This window comes from Lissotriton vulgaris, chromosome 12, assembly GCF_964263255.1.
Source record: "Lissotriton vulgaris chromosome 12, aLisVul1.2, whole genome shotgun sequence".
In the NCBI taxonomy this organism is placed as follows: Eukaryota; Metazoa; Chordata; class Amphibia; order Caudata; family Salamandridae; genus Lissotriton; species Lissotriton vulgaris.
Genome location: NC_141700.1, coordinates 451,942,574 through 451,965,039, shown reverse-complemented (window position 1 = coordinate 451,965,039; position 22,466 = coordinate 451,942,574). Strand labels below are relative to the sequence as shown.

At 39.3% G+C, this 22,466-nt stretch overlaps 2 long non-coding RNA genes across 2 annotated transcripts; both read left to right on the top strand.

Moving 5' to 3' along the window:
* Positions 1–289: 289 nt before the first annotated feature.
* On the top strand, positions 290–13,302 carry LOC147676755 (uncharacterized). The gene is made up of 10 exons (XR_015302430.1): positions 290–352; positions 1,677–1,797; positions 3,123–3,242; positions 4,566–4,685; positions 6,011–6,131; positions 7,457–7,576; positions 8,900–9,019; positions 10,344–10,463; positions 11,789–11,909; positions 13,235–13,302. It is a non-coding gene; the product is annotated as an uncharacterized LOC147676755 (long non-coding RNA).
* Positions 13,303–14,677: 1,375 nt separating this feature from the next.
* Positions 14,678–21,968, top strand: LOC147676754 (uncharacterized). Its single transcript, XR_015302431.1, has 6 exons — positions 14,678–14,797; positions 16,123–16,243; positions 17,569–17,688; positions 19,012–19,131; positions 20,457–20,576; positions 21,901–21,968. It is a non-coding gene; the product is annotated as an uncharacterized LOC147676754 (long non-coding RNA).
* The last annotated feature ends 498 nt before the right edge of the window (positions 21,969–22,466 follow it).

Below are 22,466 nucleotides of genomic sequence, written 5' to 3'. Positions count from 1 at the left end.
TATCCCAATGTACGTGCTACAATTGTTTAGAGAGTGTTAGCAAATGAGGCAAGGGGACGCAGAGAAGTATGAGAGGTTATAAACACAAATTGAGATTTGATTTTTTAATTGAGCTGTTGATTTTCACAATAAAACAGACTCCATAGTATTGATCTGGTTACCCTTTATAAAAATCTAAACATTTTGTATTGCTTATACTAAATGTACTAACAGTGGACTTTTCCATCTGCAGATTATACTGAATGACCAGCAGTGGCAGTGTTTCACAGCAGAGTTTCTCTGAATTGCCGAGAATGAAGCAAAAAAAAAAGGAAGTCTTCTGGCATACTGCATCATTTTACCAATTTATGTGGTAAGTAAAACTCCCAATCATTCTTTTAGGCATTAAAAAGATGTTAATAGCATTGGAATGCTGTCACTACTTTATAGTGGGAGCCTGTGCCTGAATATTATTTCTGTCAAGATGGAAGTAATATGTATCACATTATGTCGGTCATGATAGGTAATAAAAGACTGACTGACTCAAACTCTAATAAAACCTGCTTTAGATCCTGGTGCTAGCAATGTTCTATTCGAGGAAATAGCTGCCTTTGAGACTGAAATGCACCATCTCACTTATGAAAAATAGTGTTACATACTCAAGGAAGGAAGCTCATCTAACCTCTTCTCCTGCACTCTCAATGTTGGACTCTGATACTCAAGATGGATTGTTGTTAAGGTTAATCTGTCTTTGTACCTCAATCCCACTTTCGAAAAGGACAGAGTGCTTCGACTGGTTCCCATTCCTTTACCATTCCCCCTCCTACGTGGCTGGCAGTCATGAATACAGATAGTAACCTACTGCGTAACTTCTGATATCTCATCCTCCTGTGTGGTTAGCTTCCACAAGGACAATTGGTCCCGGGGTGTCTGACATCATAAAGCTAAAGCAAGAGGTTGTCTGACATGAGGTGCCATTCTGTTGCCTAGCAGTCTGACATCATAAAGCTAAAGGAAGATGTTTTCTGACTAGAAGGCCACTCTGTTTTAAGCAGCTGGCATCATGAAGGTAAAGGAAGATGTTGTCTGACATGAGAGCCACTCTGTTGCCTAACAAGGAGTAGGATACATTTATCTTGGTAATGAGATGAGTTGCAGGGTAGACAGGATGCCCAACGAAAAGATGAGATGGTACGAAGAAAGAAATTAGAACTTTTAGACTTACACATTTGTATGAACGGAGGTTTGAGCATAAGAGTCTCAACTTCACCATTGCTGCACTGGTAGGATTTGGCTAAAGAGAAGATGCAAATTATGCTATTCATAGTTTCTATTATTCCTGTTAACTGTAGCATAACCCTTCCTCTCTCAACTTACCAGCTGGCTTAATCGCTACTGGTGTACCATATCCTAAAACAAAGGAAGTAAGAAGGGTGCGCTGCCACTTGGCTGGCAAAAAGATTTATATCCCAATGTACGTGCTACAATTGTTTAGAGAGTGTTAGCAAATGAGGCAAGGGAACGCAGAGAAGTATGAGAGGTTATAAACACAAATTGAGGTTTGATTTTTTAATTGAGCTGTTGATTTTCACAATAAAACAGACTCCATAGTATTGATCTGGTTACCCTTTATAAAAATCTAAACTTTTTGTATTGCTTATACTAAATGTACTAACAGTGGACTTTTCCATCTGCAGATTATACTGAATGACCAGCAGTGGCAGTGTTTCACAGCAGAGTTTCTCTGAATTGCCGAGACTGAAGCAAAAGAAAAAAGGAAGTCTTCTGGCATACTGCATCATTTTACCAATTTATGTGGTAAGCAAAACTCCCAATCATTCTTTTAGACATTAAAAAGATGTAAATAGCATCGTAATGTCCTCACTAATTTATAGTGGGAGCCTGTGCCTGAATATAATTTCTGTCAAGATGTAAGTAATATGTATCACATTATGTTGGTCATGATAGGTAATAAAAGACTGACTGACTCAAACTCTAATAAAACCTGCTTTAGATCCTGGTGCTAGCAATGTTCTATTCGAGGAAATAGCTGCCTTTGAGACTGAAATGCACCATCTCACTTATGAAAAATAGTGTTACATACTCAAGGAAGGAAGCTCATCTAACCTCTTCTCCTGCACTCTCTATGTTGGACTCTGATACTCAAGATGGATTGTTGTTAAGGTTAATCTGTCTTTGTACCTCAATCCCACTTTCGAAAAGGACACAGTGCTTCGACTGGTTCCCATTCCTTTACCATTCCCCCTCCTACGTGGCTGGCAGTCATGAATACAGATAGTAACCTACTGCGTAACTTCTGATATCTCATCCTCCTGTGTGGTTAGCTTCCACAAGGACAATTGGTCCAGGGGTGTCTGACATCATAAAGCTAAAGCAAGAGGTTGTCTGACATGAGGTGCCATGCTGTTGCCTAGCAGTCTGACATCATAAAGCTAAAGCAAGATGTTTTCTGACTAGAAGGCCACTCTGTTGCAAAGCAGCTGGCATCATGAAGGTAAAGGAAGATGTTTTCTGACATGAGAGCCACTCTGTTGCCTAACAAGGAGTAGGATACATTTATCTTGGTAATGAGATGAGTTGCAGGGTAGATAGGATGCCCAACGAAAAGATGAGATGGTACGAAGAAAGAAATTAGAACTTTTAGACTTACACATTTGTATGAACGGAGGTTTGAGCATAAGAGTCTCAACTTCACCATTGCTGCACTGGTAGGATTTGGCTAAAGAGAAGATGCAAATTATGCTATTCGTAGTTTCTATTATTCCTGTTAACTGTAGCATAACCCTTCCTCTCTCAACTTACCAGCTGGCTTAATCGCTACTGGTGTACCATATCCTAAAACAAAGGAAGTAAGAAGGGTGCGCTGCCACTTGGCTGGCAAAAAGATTTATATCCCAATGTACGTGCTACAATTGTTTAGAGAGTGTTAGCAAATGAGGCAAGGGAACGCAGAGAAGTATGAGAGGTTAGAAACACAAATTGAGATTTGATTTTTTAATTGAGCTGTTGATTTTCACAATAAAACAGACTCCATAGTATTGATCTGGTTACCCTTTATAAAAATCTAAACTTTTTGTATTGCTTATACTAAATGTACTAACAGTGGACTTTTCCATCTGCAGATTATACTGAATGACCAGCAGTGGCAGTGTTTCACAGCAGAGTTTCTCTGAATTGCCGAGACTAAAGCAAAAATAAAAGGAAGTCTTCTGGCATACTGCATCATTTTACCAATTTATGTGGTAAGCAAAACTCCCAATCATTCTTTTAGGCATTAAAAAGATGTAAATAGCATCGGAATGTCCTCACTAATTTATAGTGGGAGCCTGTGCCTGAATATAATTTCTGTCAAGATGTAAGTAATATGTATCACATTACGTTGGTCATGATAGTTAATAAAAGACTGACTCAAACGCTAATAAAACCTGCTTTAGATCCTGGTGCTAGCAATGTTCTATTCGAGGAAATAGCTGCCTTTGAGACTGAAATGCACCATCTCACTTATGAAAAATAGTGTTACATACTCAAGGAAGGAAGCTCATCTAACCTCTTCTCCTGCACTCTCTATGTTGGACTCTGATACTCAAGATGGATTGTTGTTAAGGTTAATCTGTCTTTGTACCTCAATCCCACTTTCGAAAAGGACACAGTGCTTTGACTGGTTCCCATTCCTTTACCATTCCCCCTCCTACGTGGCTGGCAGTCATGAATACAGATAGTAACCTACTGCGTAACTTCTGATATCTCATCCTCCTGTGGGGTTAGCTTCCACAAGGACAATTGGTCCAGGGGTGTCTGACATCATAAAGCTAAAGCAAGAAGTTGTCTGACATGAGGTGCCATTCTGTTGCCTAGCAGTCTGACATCATAAAGCTAAAGCAAGATGTTTTCTGACTAGAAGGCCACTCTGTTGCAAAGCAGCTGGCATCATGAAGGTAAAGGAAGATGTTGTCTGACATGAGAGCCACTCTGTTGCCTAACAAGGAGTAGGATACATTTATCTTGGTAATGAGATGAGTTGCAGGGTAGACAGGATGCCCAACGAAAAGATGAGATGGTACGAAGAAAGAAATTAGAACTTTATTTAGACTTACACATTTGTATGAACGGAGGTTTGAGCATAAGAGTCTCAACTTCACCATTGCTGCACTGGTAGGATTTGGCTAAAGAGAAGATGCAAATTATGCTATTCATAGTTTCTATTATTCCTGTTAACTGTAGCATAACCCTTCCTCTATCAACTTACCAGCTGGCTTAATCGCTACTGGTGTACCATATCCTAAAACAAAGGAAGTAAGAAGGGTGCGCTGCAACTTGGCTGGCAAAAAGATTTATATCCCAATGTACGTGCTACAATTGTTTAGAGAGTGTTAGCAAATGAGGCAAGGGAACGCAGAGAAGTATGAGAGGTTAGAAACACAAATTGAGATTTGATTTTTTAATTGAGCTGTTGATTTTCACAATAAACAGACTCCATAGTATTGATCTGGTTACCCTTTATAAAAATCTAAACTTTTTGTATTGCTTATACTAAATGTACTAACAGTGGACTTTTCCATCTGCAGATTATACTGAATGACCAGCAGTGGCAGTGTTTCACAGCAGAGTTTCTCTGAATTGCCGAGAATGAAGCAAAAAAAAAAGGAAGTCTTCTGGCATACTGCATCATTTTACCAATTTATGTGGTAAGTAAAACTCCCAATCATTCTTTTAGGCATTAAAAAGATGTAAATAGCATCGGAATGTCCTCACTAATTTATAGTGGGAGCCTGTGCCTGAATATTATTTCTGTCAAGATGGAAGTAATATGTATCACATTATGTTGGTCATGATAGTTAATAAAAGACTGACTCAAACTCTAATGAAACCTGCTTTAGATCCTGGTGCTAGCAATGTTCTATTCGAGGAAATAGCTGCCTTTGAGACTGAAATGCACCATCTCACTTATGAAAAATAGTGTTACATACTCCAGGAAGGAAGCTCATCTAACCTCTTCTCCTGCACTCTCTATGTTGGACTCTGATACTCAAGATGGATTGTTGTTAAGGTTAATCTGTCTTTGTACCTCAATCCCACTTTTGAAAAGGACACAGTGCTTCGACTGGTTCCCATTCCTTTACCATTCCCCCTCCTACGTGGCTGGCAGCCATGAATACAGATAGTAACCTACTGCATAACGTCTGATATCTCATCCTCCTGTGTGGTTAGCTTCCACAAGGACAATTGGTCCAGGGGTGTCTGACATCATAAAGCTAAAGCAAGAAGTTGTCTGACATGAGGTGCCATTCTGTTGCCTAGCAGTCTGACATCATAAAGCTAAAGCAAGATGTTTTCTGACTAGAAGGCCACTCTGTTGCAAAGCAGCTGGCATCATGAAGGTAAAGGAAGATGTTGTCTGACATGAGAGCCACTCTGTTGCCTAACAAGGAGTAGGATACATTTATCTTGGTAATGAGATGAGTTGCAGGGTAGATAGGATGCCCAACGAAAAGATGAGATGGTACGAAGAAAGAAATTAGAACTTTATTTAGACTTACACATTTGTATGAACGCAGGTTTGAGCATAAGAGTCTCAACTTCACCATTGCTGCACTGGTAGGATTTGTGCTAAAGAGAAGATGCAAATTATGCTATTCATAGTTTCTATTATTCCTGTTAACTGTAGCATAACCCTTCCTCTCTCAACTTACCAGCTGGCTTAATCGCTACTGGTGTACCATATCCTAAAACAAAGGAAGTAAGAAGGGTGCGCTGCCACTTGGCTGGCAAAAAGATTTATATCCCAATGTACGTGCTACAATTGTTTAGAGAGTGTTAGCAAATGAGGCAAGGGAACGCAGAGAAGTATGAGAGGTTATAAACACAAATTGAGATTTGATTTTTTAATTGAGCTGTTGATTTTCACAATAAAACAGACTCCATAGTATTGATCTGGTTACCCTTTATAAAAATCTAAACTTTTTGTATTGCTTATACTAAATGTACTAACAGTGGACTTTTCCATCTGCAGATTATACTGAATGACCAGCAGTGGCAGTGTTTCACAGCAGAGTTTCTCTGAATTGCCGAGAATGAAGCAAAAAAAAAAAGGAAGTCTTCTGGCATACTGCATCATTTTACCAATTTATGTGGTAAGCAAAACTCCCAATCATTCTTTTAGGCATTAAAAAGATGTAAATAGCATCGTAATGTCCTCACTAATTTATAGTGGGAGCCTGTGCCTGAATATAATTTCTGTCAAGATGTAAGTAATATGTATCACATTATGTTGGTCATGATAGGTAATAAAAGACTGACTGACTCAAACTCTAATAAAACCTGCTTTAGATCCTGGTGCTAGCAATGTTCTATTCGAGGAAATAGCTGCCTTTGAGACTGAAATGCACCATCTCACTTATGAAAAATAGTGTTACATACTCAAGGAAGGAAGCTCATCTAACCTCTTCTCCTGCACTCTCTATGTTGGACTCTGATACTCAAGATGGATTGTTGTTAAGGTTAATCTGTCTTTGTACCTCAATCCCACTTTCGAAAAGGACACAGTGCTTCGACTGGTTCCCATTCCTTTACCATTCCCCCTCCTACGTGGCTGGCAGTCATGAATACAGATAGTAACCTACTGCGTAACTTCTGATATCTCATCCTCCTGTGTGGTTAGCTTCCACAAGGACAATTGGTCCAGGGGTGTCTGACATCATAAAGCTAAAGCAAGAGGTTGTCTGACATGAGGTGCCATGCTGTTGCCTAGCAGTCTGACATCATAAAGCTAAAGCAAGATGTTTTCTGACTAGAAGGCCACTCTGTTGCAAAGCAGCTGGCATCATGAAGGTAAAGGAAGATGTTTTCTGACATGAGAGCCACTCTGTTGCCTAACAAGGAGTAGGATACATTTATCTTGGTAATGAGATGAGTTGCAGGGTAGATAGGATGCCCAACGAAAAGATGAGATGGTACGAAGAAAGAAATTAGAACTTTTAGACTTACACATTTGTATGAACGGAGGTTTGAGCATAAGAGTCTCAACTTCACCATTGCTGCACTGGTAGGATTTGGCTAAAGAGAAGATGCAAATTATGCTATTCGTAGTTTCTATTATTCCTGTTAACTGTAGCATAACCCTTCCTCTCTCAACTTACCAGCTGGCTTAATCGCTACTGGTGTACCATATCCTAAAACAAAGGAAGTAAGAAGGGTGCGCTGCCACTTGGCTGGCAAAAAGATTTATATCCCAATGTACGTGCTACAATTGTTTAGAGAGTGTTAGCAAATGAGGCAAGGGAACGCAGAGAAGTATGAGAGGTTAGAAACACAAATTGAGATTTGATTTTTTAATTGAGCTGTTGATTTTCACAATAAAACAGACTCCATAGTATTGATCTGGTTACCCTTTATAAAAATCTAAACTTTTTGTATTGCTTATACTAAATGTACTAACAGTGGACTTTTCCATCTGCAGATTATACTGAATGACCAGCAGTGGCAGTGTTTCACAGCAGAGTTTCTCTGAATTGCCGAGACTAAAGCAAAAATAAAAGGAAGTCTTCTGGCATACTGCATCATTTTACCAATTTATGTGGTAAGCAAAACTCCCAATCATTCTTTTAGGCATTAAAAAGATGTAAATAGCATCGGAATGTCCTCACTAATTTATAGTGGGAGCCTGTGCCTGAATATAATTTCTGTCAAGATGTAAGTAATATGTATCACATTACGTTGGTCATGATAGTTAATAAAAGACTGACTCAAACGCTAATAAAACCTGCTTTAGATCCTGGTGCTAGCAATGTTCTATTCGAGGAAATAGCTGCCTTTGAGACTGAAATGCACCATCTCACTTATGAAAAATAGTGTTACATACTCAAGGAAGGAAGCTCATCTAACCTCTTCTCCTGCACTCTCTATGTTGGACTCTGATACTCAAGATGGATTGTTGTTAAGGTTAATCTGTCTTTGTACCTCAATCCCACTTTCGAAAAGGACACAGTGCTTTGACTGGTTCCCATTCCTTTACCATTCCCCCTCCTACGTGGCTGGCAGTCATGAATACAGATAGTAACCTACTGCGTAACTTCTGATATCTCATCCTCCTGTGGGGTTAGCTTCCACAAGGACAATTGGTCCAGGGGTGTCTGACATCATAAAGCTAAAGCAAGAAGTTGTCTGACATGAGGTGCCATTCTGTTGCCTAGCAGTCTGACATCATAAAGCTAAAGCAAGATGTTTTCTGACTAGAAGGCCACTCTGTTGCAAAGCAGCTGGCATCATGAAGGTAAAGGAAGATGTTGTCTGACATGAGAGCCACTCTGTTGCCTAACAAGGAGTAGGATACATTTATCTCGGTAATGAGATGAGTTGCAGGGTAGACAGGATGCCCAACGAAAAGATGAGATGGTACGAAGAAAGAAATTAGAACTTTATTTAGACTTACACATTTGTATGAACGGAGGTTTGAGCATAAGAGTCTCAACTTCACCATTGCTGCACTGGTAGGATTTGGCTAAAGAGAAGATGCAAATTATGCTATTCATAGTTTCTATTATTCCTGTTAACTGTAGCATAACCCTTCCTCTATCAACTTACCAGCTGGCTTAATCGCTACTGGTGTACCATATCCTAAAACAAAGGAAGTAAGAAGGGTGCGCTGCAACTTGGCTGGCAAAAAGATTTATATCCCAATGTACGTGCTACAATTGTTTAGAGAGTGTTAGCAAATGAGGCAAGGGAACGCAGAGAAGTATGAGAGGTTAGAAACACAAATTGAGATTTGATTTTTTAATTGAGCTGTTGATTTTCACAATAAACAGACTCCATAGTATTGATCTGGTTACCCTTTATAAAAATCTAAACTTTTTGTATTGCTTATACTAAATGTACTAACAGTGGACTTTTCCATCTGCAGATTATACTGAATGACCAGCAGTGGCAGTGTTTCACAGCAGAGTTTCTCTGAATTGCCGAGAATGAAGCAAAAAAAAAAGGAAGTCTTCTGGCATACTGCATCATTTTACCAATTTATGTGGTAAGTAAAACTCCCAATCATTCTTTTAGGCATTAAAAAGATGTAAATAGCATCGGAATGTCCTCACTAATTTATAGTGGGAGCCTGTGCCTGAATATTATTTCTGTCAAGATGGAAGTAATATGTATCACATTATGTTGGTCATGATAGTTAATAAAAGACTGACTCAAACTCTAATGAAACCTGCTTTAGATCCTGGTGCTAGCAATGTTCTATTCGAGGAAATAGCTGCCTTTGAGACTGAAATGCACCATCTCACTTATGAAAAATAGTGTTACATACTCCAGGAAGGAAGCTCATCTAACCTCTTCTCCTGCACTCTCTATGTTGGACTCTGATACTCAAGATGGATTGTTGTTAAGGTTAATCTGTCTTTGTACCTCAATCCCACTTTTGAAAAGGACACAGTGCTTCGACTGGTTCCCATTCCTTTACCATTCCCCCTCCTACGTGGCTGGCAGCCATGAATACAGATAGTAACCTACTGCATAACGTCTGATATCTCATCCTCCTGTGTGGTTAGCTTCCACAAGGACAATTGGTCCAGGGGTGTCTGACATCATAAAGCTAAAGCAAGAAGTTGTCTGACATGAGGTGCCATTCTGTTGCCTAGCAGTCTGACATCATAAAGCTAAAGCAAGATGTTTTCTGACTAGAAGGCCACTCTGTTGCAAAGCAGCTGGCATCATGAAGGTAAAGGAAGATGTTGTCTGACATGAGAGCCACTCTGTTGCCTAACAAGGAGTAGGATACATTTATCTTGGTAATGAGATGAGTTGCAGGGTAGATAGGATGCCCAACGAAAAGATGAGATGGTACGAAGAAAGAAATTAGAACTTTATTTAGACTTACACATTTGTATGAACGCAGGTTTGAGCATAAGAGTCTCAACTTCACCATTGCTGCACTGGTAGGATTTGTGCTAAAGAGAAGATGCAAATTATGCTATTCATAGTTTCTATTATTCCTGTTAACTGTAGCATAACCCTTCCTCTCTCAACTTACCAGCTGGCTTAATCGCTACTGGTGTACCATATCCTAAAACAAAGGAAGTAAGAAGGGTGCGCTGCCACTTGGCTGGCAAAAAGATTTATATCCCAATGTACGTGCTACAATTGTTTAGAGAGTGTTAGCAAATGAGGCAAGGGAACGCAGAGAAGTATGAGAGGTTAGAAACACAAATTGAGATTTGATTTTTTAATTGAGCTGTTGATTTTCACAATAAACAGACTCCATAGTATTGATCTGGTTACCCTTTATAAAAATCTAAACTTTTTGTATTGCTTATACTAAATGTACTAACAGTGGACTTTTCCATCTGCAGATTATACTGAATGACCAGCAGTGGCAGTGTTTCACAGCAGAGTTTCTCTGAATTGCCGAGAATGAAGCAAAAAAAAAAGGAAGTCTTCTGGCATACTGCATCATTTTACCAATTTATGTGGTAAGTAAAACTCCCAATCATTCTTTTAGGCATTAAAAAGATGTAAATAGCATCGGAATGTCCTCACTAATTTATAGTGGGAGCCTGTGCCTGAATATTATTTCTGTCAAGATGGAAGTAATATGTATCACATTATGTTGGTCATGATAGTTAATAAAAGACTGACTCAAACTCTAATGAAACCTGCTTTAGATCCTGGTGCTAGCAATGTTCTATTCGAGGAAATAGCTGCCTTTGAGACTGAAATGCACCATCTCACTTATGAAAAATAGTGTTACATACTCCAGGAAGGAAGCTCATCTAACCTCTTCTCCTGCACTCTCTATGTTGGACTCTGATACTCAAGATGGATTGTTGTTAAGGTTAATCTGTCTTTGTACCTCAATCCCACTTTTGAAAAGGACACAGTGCTTCGACTGGTTCCCATTCCTTTACCATTCCCCCTCCTACGTGGCTGGCAGCCATGAATACAGATAGTAACCTACTGCATAACGTCTGATATCTCATCCTCCTGTGTGGTTAGCTTCCACAAGGACAATTGGTCCAGGGGTGTCTGACATCATAAAGCTAAAGCAAGAAGTTGTCTGACATGAGGTGCCATTCTGTTGCCTAGCAGTCTGACATCATAAAGCTAAAGCAAGATGTTTTCTGACTAGAAGGCCACTCTGTTGCAAAGCAGCTGGCATCATGAAGGTAAAGGAAGATGTTGTCTGACATGAGAGCCACTCTGTTGCCTAACAAGGAGTAGGATACATTTATCTTGGTAATGAGATGAGTTGCAGGGTAGATAGGATGCCCAACGAAAAGATGAGATGGTACGAAGAAAGAAATTAGAACTTTATTTAGACTTACACATTTGTATGAACGCAGGTTTGAGCATAAGAGTCTCAACTTCACCATTGCTGCACTGGTAGGATTTGTGCTAAAGAGAAGATGCAAATTATGCTATTCATAGTTTCTATTATTCCTGTTAACTGTAGCATAACCCTTCCTCTCTCAACTTACCAGCTGGCTTAATCGCTACTGGTGTACCATATCCTAAAACAAAGGAAGTAAGAAGGGTGCGCTGCCACTTGGCTGGCAAAAAGATTTATATCCCAATGTACGTGCTACAATTGTTTAGAGAGTGTTAGCAAATGAGGCAAGGGAACGCAGAGAAGTATGAGAGGTTATAAACACAAATTGAGATTTGATTTTTTAATTGAGCTGTTGATTTTCACAATAAAACAGACTCCATAGTATTGATCTGGTTACCCTTTATAAAAATCTAAACTTTTTGTATTGCTTATACTAAATGTACTAACAGTGGACTTTTCCATCTGCAGATTATACTGAATGACCAGCAGTGGCAGTGTTTCACAGCAGAGTTTCTCTGAATTGCCGAGAATGAAGCAAAAAAAAAAAGGAAGTCTTCTGGCATACTGCATCATTTTACCAATTTATGTGGTAAGCAAAACTCCCAATCATTCTTTTAGGCATTAAAAAGATGTAAATAGCATCGTAATGTCCTCACTAATTTATAGTGGGAGCCTGTGCCTGAATATAATTTCTGTCAAGATGTAAGTAATATGTATCACATTATGTTGGTCATGATAGGTAATAAAAGACTGACTGACTCAAACTCTAATAAAACCTGCTTTAGATCCTGGTGCTAGCAATGTTCTATTCGAGGAAATAGCTGCCTTTGAGACTGAAATGCACCATCTCACTTATGAAAAATAGTGTTACATACTCAAGGAAGGAAGCTCATCTAACCTCTTCTCCTGCACTCTCTATGTTGGACTCTGATACTCAAGATGGATTGTTGTTAAGGTTAATCTGTCTTTGTACCTCAATCCCACTTTCGAAAAGGACACAGTGCTTCGACTGGTTCCCATTCCTTTACCATTCCCCCTCCTACGTGGCTGGCAGTCATGAATACAGATAGTAACCTACTGCGTAACTTCTGATATCTCATCCTCCTGTGTGGTTAGCTTCCACAAGGACAATTGGTCCAGGGGTGTCTGACATCATAAAGCTAAAGCAAGAGGTTGTCTGACATGAGGTGCCATGCTGTTGCCTAGCAGTCTGACATCATAAAGCTAAAGCAAGATGTTTTCTGACTAGAAGGCCACTCTGTTGCAAAGCAGCTGGCATCATGAAGGTAAAGGAAGATGTTTTCTGACATGAGAGCCACTCTGTTGCCTAACAAGGAGTAGGATACATTTATCTTGGTAATGAGATGAGTTGCAGGGTAGATAGGATGCCCAACGAAAAGATGAGATGGTACGAAGAAAGAAATTAGAACTTTTAGACTTACACATTTGTATGAACGGAGGTTTGAGCATAAGAGTCTCAACTTCACCATTGCTGCACTGGTAGGATTTGGCTAAAGAGAAGATGCAAATTATGCTATTCGTAGTTTCTATTATTCCTGTTAACTGTAGCATAACCCTTCCTCTCTCAACTTACCAGCTGGCTTAATCGCTACTGGTGTACCATATCCTAAAACAAAGGAAGTAAGAAGGGTGCGCTGCCACTTGGCTGGCAAAAAGATTTATATCCCAATGTACGTGCTACAATTGTTTAGAGAGTGTTAGCAAATGAGGCAAGGGAACGCAGAGAAGTATGAGAGGTTAGAAACACAAATTGAGATTTGATTTTTTAATTGAGCTGTTGATTTTCACAATAAAACAGACTCCATAGTATTGATCTGGTTACCCTTTATAAAAATCTAAACTTTTTGTATTGCTTATACTAAATGTACTAACAGTGGACTTTTCCATCTGCAGATTATACTGAATGACCAGCAGTGGCAGTGTTTCACAGCAGAGTTTCTCTGAATTGCCGAGACTAAAGCAAAAATAAAAGGAAGTCTTCTGGCATACTGCATCATTTTACCAATTTATGTGGTAAGCAAAACTCCCAATCATTCTTTTAGGCATTAAAAAGATGTAAATAGCATCGGAATGTCCTCACTAATTTATAGTGGGAGCCTGTGCCTGAATATAATTTCTGTCAAGATGTAAGTAATATGTATCACATTACGTTGGTCATGATAGTTAATAAAAGACTGACTCAAACGCTAATAAAACCTGCTTTAGATCCTGGTGCTAGCAATGTTCTATTCGAGGAAATAGCTGCCTTTGAGACTGAAATGCACCATCTCACTTATGAAAAATAGTGTTACATACTCAAGGAAGGAAGCTCATCTAACCTCTTCTCCTGCACTCTCTATGTTGGACTCTGATACTCAAGATGGATTGTTGTTAAGGTTAATCTGTCTTTGTACCTCAATCCCACTTTCGAAAAGGACACAGTGCTTTGACTGGTTCCCATTCCTTTACCATTCCCCCTCCTACGTGGCTGGCAGTCATGAATACAGATAGTAACCTACTGCGTAACTTCTGATATCTCATCCTCCTGTGGGGTTAGCTTCCACAAGGACAATTGGTCCAGGGGTGTCTGACATCATAAAGCTAAAGCAAGAAGTTGTCTGACATGAGGTGCCATTCTGTTGCCTAGCAGTCTGACATCATAAAGCTAAAGCAAGATGTTTTCTGACTAGAAGGCCACTCTGTTGCAAAGCAGCTGGCATCATGAAGGTAAAGGAAGATGTTGTCTGACATGAGAGCCACTCTGTTGCCTAACAAGGAGTAGGATACATTTATCTCGGTAATGAGATGAGTTGCAGGGTAGACAGGATGCCCAACGAAAAGATGAGATGGTACGAAGAAAGAAATTAGAACTTTATTTAGACTTACACATTTGTATGAACGGAGGTTTGAGCATAAGAGTCTCAACTTCACCATTGCTGCACTGGTAGGATTTGGCTAAAGAGAAGATGCAAATTATGCTATTCATAGTTTCTATTATTCCTGTTAACTGTAGCATAACCCTTCCTCTATCAACTTACCAGCTGGCTTAATCGCTACTGGTGTACCATATCCTAAAACAAAGGAAGTAAGAAGGGTGCGCTGCAACTTGGCTGGCAAAAAGATTTATATCCCAATGTACGTGCTACAATTGTTTAGAGAGTGTTAGCAAATGAGGCAAGGGAACGCAGAGAAGTATGAGAGGTTAGAAACACAAATTGAGATTTGATTTTTTAATTGAGCTGTTGATTTTCACAATAAACAGACTCCATAGTATTGATCTGGTTACCCTTTATAAAAATCTAAACTTTTTGTATTGCTTATACTAAATGTACTAACAGTGGACTTTTCCATCTGCAGATTATACTGAATGACCAGCAGTGGCAGTGTTTCACAGCAGAGTTTCTCTGAATTGCCGAGAATGAAGCAAAAAAAAAAGGAAGTCTTCTGGCATACTGCATCATTTTACCAATTTATGTGGTAAGTAAAACTCCCAATCATTCTTTTAGGCATTAAAAAGATGTAAATAGCATCGGAATGTCCTCACTAATTTATAGTGGGAGCCTGTGCCTGAATATTATTTCTGTCAAGATGGAAGTAATATGTATCACATTATGTTGGTCATGATAGTTAATAAAAGACTGACTCAAACTCTAATGAAACCTGCTTTAGATCCTGGTGCTAGCAATGTTCTATTCGAGGAAATAGCTGCCTTTGAGACTGAAATGCACCATCTCACTTATGAAAAATAGTGTTACATACTCCAGGAAGGAAGCTCATCTAACCTCTTCTCCTGCACTCTCTATGTTGGACTCTGATACTCAAGATGGATTGTTGTTAAGGTTAATCTGTCTTTGTACCTCAATCCCACTTTTGAAAAGGACACAGTGCTTCGACTGGTTCCCATTCCTTTACCATTCCCCCTCCTACGTGGCTGGCAGCCATGAATACAGATAGTAACCTACTGCATAACGTCTGATATCTCATCCTCCTGTGTGGTTAGCTTCCACAAGGACAATTGGTCCAGGGGTGTCTGACATCATAAAGCTAAAGCAAGAAGTTGTCTGACATGAGGTGCCATTCTGTTGCCTAGCAGTCTGACATCATAAAGCTAAAGCAAGATGTTTTCTGACTAGAAGGCCACTCTGTTGCAAAGCAGCTGGCATCATGAAGGTAAAGGAAGATGTTGTCTGACATGAGAGCCACTCTGTTGCCTAACAAGGAGTAGGATACATTTATCTTGGTAATGAGATGAGTTGCAGGGTAGATAGGATGCCCAACGAAAAGATGAGATGGTACGAAGAAAGAAATTAGAACTTTATTTAGACTTACACATTTGTATGAACGCAGGTTTGAGCATAAGAGTCTCAACTTCACCATTGCTGCACTGGTAGGATTTGTGCTAAAGAGAAGATGCAAATTATGCTATTCATAGTTTCTATTATTCCTGTTAACTGTAGCATAACCCTTCCTCTCTCAACTTACCAGCTGGCTTAATCGCTACTGGTGTACCATATCCTAAAACAAAGGAAGTAAGAAGGGTGCGCTGCCACTTGGCTGGCAAAAAGATTTATATCCCAATGTACGTGCTACAATTGTTTAGAGAGTGTTAGCAAATGAGGCAAGGGAACGCAGAGAAGTATGAGAGGTTATAAACACAAATTGAGATTTGATTTTTTAATTGAGCTGTTGATTTTCACAATAAAACAGACTCCATAGTATTGATCTGGTTACCCTTTATAAAAATCTAAACTTTTTGTATTGCTTATACTAAATGTACTAACAGTGGACTTTTCCATCTGCAGATTATACTGAATGACCAGCAGTGGCAGTGTTTCACAGCAGAGTTTCTCTGAATTGCCGAGAATGAAGCAAAAAAAAAAAGGAAGTCTTCTGGCATACTGCATCATTTTACCAATTTATGTGGTAAGCAAAACTCCCAATCATTCTTTTAGGCATTAAAAAGATGTAAATAGCATCGTAATGTCCTCACTAATTTATAGTGGGAGCCTGTGCCTGAATATAATTTCTGTCAAGATGTAAGTAATATGTATCACATTATGTTGGTCATGATAGGTAATAAAAGACTGACTGACTCAAACTCTAATAAAACCTGCTTTAGATCCTGGTGCTAGCAATGTTCTATTCGAGGAAATAGCTGCCTTTGAGACTGAAATGCACCATCTCACTTATGAAAAATAGTGTTACATACTCAAGGAAGGAAGCTCATCTAACCTCTTCTCCTGCACTCTCTATGTTGGACTCTGATACTCAAGATGGATTGTTGTTAAGGTTAATCTGTCTTTGTACCTCAATCCCACTTTCGAAAAGGACACAGTGCTTCGACTGGTTCCCATTCCTTTACCATTCCCCCTCCTACGTGGCTGGCAGTCATGAATACAGATAGTAACCTACTGCGTAACTTCTGATATCTCATCCTCCTGTGTGGTTAGCTTCCACAAGGACAATTGGTCCAGGGGTGTCTGACATCATAAAGCTAAAGCAAGAGGTTGTCTGACATGAGGTGCCATGCTGTTGCCTAGCAGTCTGACATCATAAAGCTAAAGCAAGATGTTTTCTGACTAGAAGGCCACTCTGTTGCAAAGCAGCTGGCATCATGAAGGTAAAGGAAGATGTTTTCTGACATGAGAGCCACTCTGTTGCCTAACAAGGAGTAGGATACATTTATCTTGGTAATGAGATGAGTTGCAGGGTAGATAGGATGCCCAACGAAAAGATGAGATGGTACGAAGAAAGAAATTAGAACTTTTAGACTTACACATTTGTATGAACGGAGGTTTGAGCATAAGAGTCTCAACTTCACCATTGCTGCACTGGTAGGATTTGGCTAAAGAGAAGATGCAAATTATGCTATTCGTAGTTTCTATTATTCCTGTTAACTGTAGCATAACCCTTCCTCTCTCAACTTACCAGCTGGCTTAATCGCTACTGGTGTACCATATCCTAAAACAAAGGAAGTAAGAAGGGTGCGCTGCCACTTGGCTGGCAAAAAGATTTATATCCCAATGTACGTGCTACAATTGTTTAGAGAGTGTTAGCAAATGAGGCAAGGGAACGCAGAGAAGTATGAGAGGTTAGAAACACAAATTGAGATTTGATTTTTTAATTGAGCTGTTGATTTTCACAATAAAACAGACTCCATAGTATTGATCTGGTTACCCTTTATAAAAATCTAAACTTTTTGTATTGCTTATACTAAATGTACTAACAGTGGACTTTTCCATCTGCAGATTATACTGAATGACCAGCAGTGGCAGTGTTTCACAGCAGAGTTTCTCTGAATTGCCGAGACTAAAGCAAAAATAAAAGGAAGTCTTCTGGCATACTGCATCATTTTACCAATTTATGTGGTAAGCAAAACTCCCAATCATTCTTTTAGGCATTAAAAAGATGTAAATAGCATCGGAATGTCCTCACTAATTTATAGTGGGAGCCTGTGCCTGAATATAATTTCTGTCAAGATGTAAGTAATATGTATCACATTACGTTGGTCATGATAGTTAATAAAAGACTGACTCAAACGCTAATAAAACCTGCTTTAGATCCTGGTGCTAGCAATGTTCTATTCGAGGAAATAGCTGCCTTTGAGACTGAAATGCACCATCTCACTTATGAAAAATAGTGTTACATACTCAAGGAAGGAAGCTCATCTAACCTCTTCTCCTGCACTCTCTATGTTGGACTCTGATACTCAAGATGGATTGTTGTTAAGGTTAATCTGTCTTTGTACCTCAATCCCACTTTCGAAAAGGACACAGTGCTTTGACTGGTTCCCATTCCTTTACCATTCCCCCTCCTACGTGGCTGGCAGTCATGAATACAGATAGTAACCTACTGCGTAACTTCTGATATCTCATCCTCCTGTGGGGTTAGCTTCCACAAGGACAATTGGTCCAGGGGTGTCTGACATCATAAAGCTAAAGCAAGAAGTTGTCTGACATGAGGTGCCATTCTGTTGCCTAGCAGTCTGACATCATAAAGCTAAAGCAAGATGTTTTCTGACTAGAAGGCCACTCTGTTGCAAAGCAGCTGGCATCATGAAGGTAAAGGAAGATGTTGTCTGACATGAGAGCCACTCTGTTGCCTAACAAGGAGTAGGATACATTTATCTTGGTAATGAGATGAGTTGCAGGGTAGACAGGATGCCCAACGAAAAGATGAGATGGTACGAAGAAAGAAATTAGAACTTTATTTAGACTTACACATTTGTATGAACGGAGGTTTGAGCATAAGAGTCTCAACTTCACCATTGCTGCACTGGTAGGATTTGGCTAAAGAGAAGATGCAAATTATGCTATTCATAGTTTCTATTATTCCTGTTAACTGTAGCATAACCCTTCCTCTATCAACTTACCAGCTGGCTTAATCGCTACTGGTGTACCATATCCTAAAACAAAGGAAGTAAGAAGGGTGCGCTGCAACTTGGCTGGCAAAAAGATTTATATCCCAATGTACGTGCTACAATTGTTTAGAGAGTGTTAGCAAATGAGGCAAGGGAACGCAGAGAAGTATGAGAGGTTAGAAACACAAATTGAGATTTGATTTTTTAATTGAGCTGTTGATTTTCACAATAAACAGACTCCATAGTATTGATCTGGTTACCCTTTATAAAAATCTAAACTTTTTGTATTGCTTATACTAAATGTACTAACAGTGGACTTTTCCATCTGCAGATTATACTGAATGACCAGCAGTGGCAGTGTTTCACAGCAGAGTTTCTCTGAATTGCCGAGAATGAAGCAAAAAAAAAAGGAAGTCTTCTGGCATACTGCATCATTTTACCAATTTATGTGGTAAGTAAAACTCCCAATCATTCTTTTAGGCATTAAAAAGATGTAAATAGCATCGGAATGTCCTCACTAATTTATAGTGGGAGCCTGTGCCTGAATATTATTTCTGTCAAGATGGAAGTAATATGTATCACATTATGTTGGTCATGATAGTTAATAAAAGACTGACTCAAACTCTAATGAAACCTGCTTTAGATCCTGGTGCTAGCAATGTTCTATTCGAGGAAATAGCTGCCTTTGAGACTGAAATGCACCATCTCACTTATGAAAAATAGTGTTACATACTCAAGGAAGGAAGCTCATCTAACCTCTTCTCCTGCACTCTCTATGTTGGACTCTGATACTCAAGATGGATTGTTGTTAAGGTTAATTTGTCTTTGTACCTCAATCCCACTTTTGAAAAGGACACAGTGCTTCGACTGGTTCCCATTCCTTTACCATTCCCCCTCCTACGTGGCTGGCAGTCATGAATACAGATAGTAACCTACTGCATAACTTCTGATATCTCATCCTCCTGTGTGGTTAGCTTCCACAAGGACAATTGGTCCAGGGGTGTCTGACATCATAAAGCTAAAGCAAGAAGTTGTCTGACATGAGGTGCCATTCTGTTGCCTAGCAGTCTGACATCATAAAGCTAAAGCAAGATGTTTTCTGACTAGAAGGCCACTCTGTTGCAAAGCAGCTGGCATCATGAAGGTAAAGGAAGATGTTGTCTGACATGAGAGCCACTCTGTTGCCTAACAAGGAGTAGGATACATTTATCTTGGTAATGAGATGAGTTGCAGGGTAGATAGGATGCCCAACGAAAAGATGAGATGGTACGAAGAAAGAAATTAGAACTTTATTTAGACTTACACATTTGTATGAACGCAGGTTTGAGCATAAGAGTCTCAACTTCACCATTGCTGCACTGGTAGGATTTGTGCTAAAGAGAAGATGCAAATTATGCTATTCATAGTTTCTATTATTCCTGTTAACTGTAGCATAACCCTTCCTCTCTCAACTTACCAGCTGGCTTAATCGCTACTGGTGTACCATATCCTAAAACAAAGGAAGTAAGAAGGGTGCGCTGCCACTTGGCTGGCAAAAAGATTTATATCCCAATGTACGTGCTACAATTGTTTAGAGAGTGTTAGCAAATGAGGCAAGGGAACGCAGAGAAGTATGAGAGGTTATAAACACAAATTGAGATTTGATTTTTTAATTGAGCTGTTGATTTTCACAATAAAACAGACTCCATAGTATTGATCTGGTTACCCTTTATAAAAATCTAAACTTTTTGTATTGCTTATACTAAATGTACTAACAGTGGACTTTTCCATCTGCAGATTATACTGAATGACCAGCAGTGGCAGTGTTTCACAGCAGAGTTTCTCTGAATTGCCGAGACTGAAGCAAAAAAAAAAGGAAGTCTTCTGGCATACTGCATCATTTTACCAATTTATGTGGTAAGCAAAACTCCCAATCATTCTTTTAGGCATTAAAAAGATGTAAATAGCATCAGAATGTCCTCACTAATTTATAGTGGGAGCCTGTGCCTGAATATAATTTCTGTCAAGATGTAAGTAATATGTATCACATTATGTTGGTCATGATAGTTAATAAAAGACTGACTCAAACGCTTATAAAACCTGCTTTAGATCCTGGTGCTAGCAATGTTCTATTCGAGGAAATAGCTGCCTTTGAGACTGAAATGCACCATCTCACTTATGAAAAATAGTGTTACATACTCAAGGAAGGAAGCTCATCTAACCTCTTCTCCTGCACTCTCTATGTTGGACTCTGATACTCAAGATGGATTGTTGTTAAGGTTAATCTGTCTTTGTACCTCAATCCCACTTTCGAAAAGGACACAGTGCTTCGACTGGTTCCCATTCCTTTACCATTCCCCCTCCTACGTGGCTGGCAGTCATGAATACAGATAGTAACCTACTGCGTAACTTCTGATATCTCATCCTCCTGTGGGGTTAGCTTCCACAAGGACAATTGGTCCAGGGGTGTCTGACATCATAAAGCTAAAGCAAGAAGTTGTCTGACATGAGGTGCCATTCTGTTGCCTAGCAGTCTGACATCATAAAGCTAAAGCAAGATGTTTTCTGACTAGAAGGCCACTCTGTTGCAAAGCAGCTGGCATCATGAAGGTAAAGGAAGATGTTGTCTGACATGAGAGCCACTCTGTTGCCTAACAAGGAGTAGGATACATTTATCTTGGTAATGAGATGAGTTGCAGGGTAGACAGGATGCCCAATGAAAAGATGAGATGGTACGAAGAAAGAAATTAGAACTTTATTTAGACTTACACATTTGTATGAACGCAGGTTTGAGCATAAGAGTCTCAACTTCACCATTGCTGCACTGGTAGGATTTGGCTAAAGAGAAGATGCAAATTATGCTATTCATAGTTTCTATTATTCCTGTTAACTGTAGCATAACCCTTCCTCTCTCAACTTACCAGCTGGCTTAATCGCTACTGGTGTACCATATCCTAAAACAAAGGAAGTAAGAAGGGTGCGCTGCCACTTGGCTGGCAAAAAGATTTATATCCCAATGTACGTGCTACAATTGTTTAGAGAGTGTTAGCAAATGAGGCAAGGGAACGCAGAGAAGTATGAGAGGTTATAAACACAAATTGAGATTTGATTTTTTAATTGAGCTGTTGATTTTCACAATAAAACAGACTCCATAGTATTGATCTGGTTACCCTTTATAAAAATCTAAACTTTTTGTATTGCTTATACTAAATGTACTAACAGTGGACTTTTCCATCTGCAGATTATACTGAATGACCAGCAGTGGCAGTGTTTCACAGCAGAGTTTCTCTGAATTGCCGAGACTAAAGCAAAAAAAAAAGGAAGTCTTCTGGCATACTGCATCATTTTACCAATTTATGTGGTAAGCAAAACTCCCAATCATTCTTTTAGGCATTAAAAAGATGTAAATAGCATCAGAATGTCCTCACTAATTTATAGTGGGAGCCTGTGCCTGAATATAATTTCTGTCAAGATGTAAGTAATATGTATCACATTATGTTGGTCATGATAGTTAATAAAAGACTGACTGACTCAAACTCTAATGAAACCTGCTTTAGATCCTGGTGCTAGCAATGTTCTATTCGAGGAAATAGCTGCCTTTGAGACTGAAATGCACCATCTCACTTATGAAAAATAGTGTTACATACTCAAGGAAGGAAGCTCATCTAACCTCTTCTCCTGCACTCTCTATGTTGGACTCTGATACTCAAGATGGATTGTTGTTAAGGTTAATTTGTCTTTGTACCTCAATCCCACTTTTGAAAAGGACACAGTGCTTCGACTGGTTCCCATTCCTTTACCATTCCC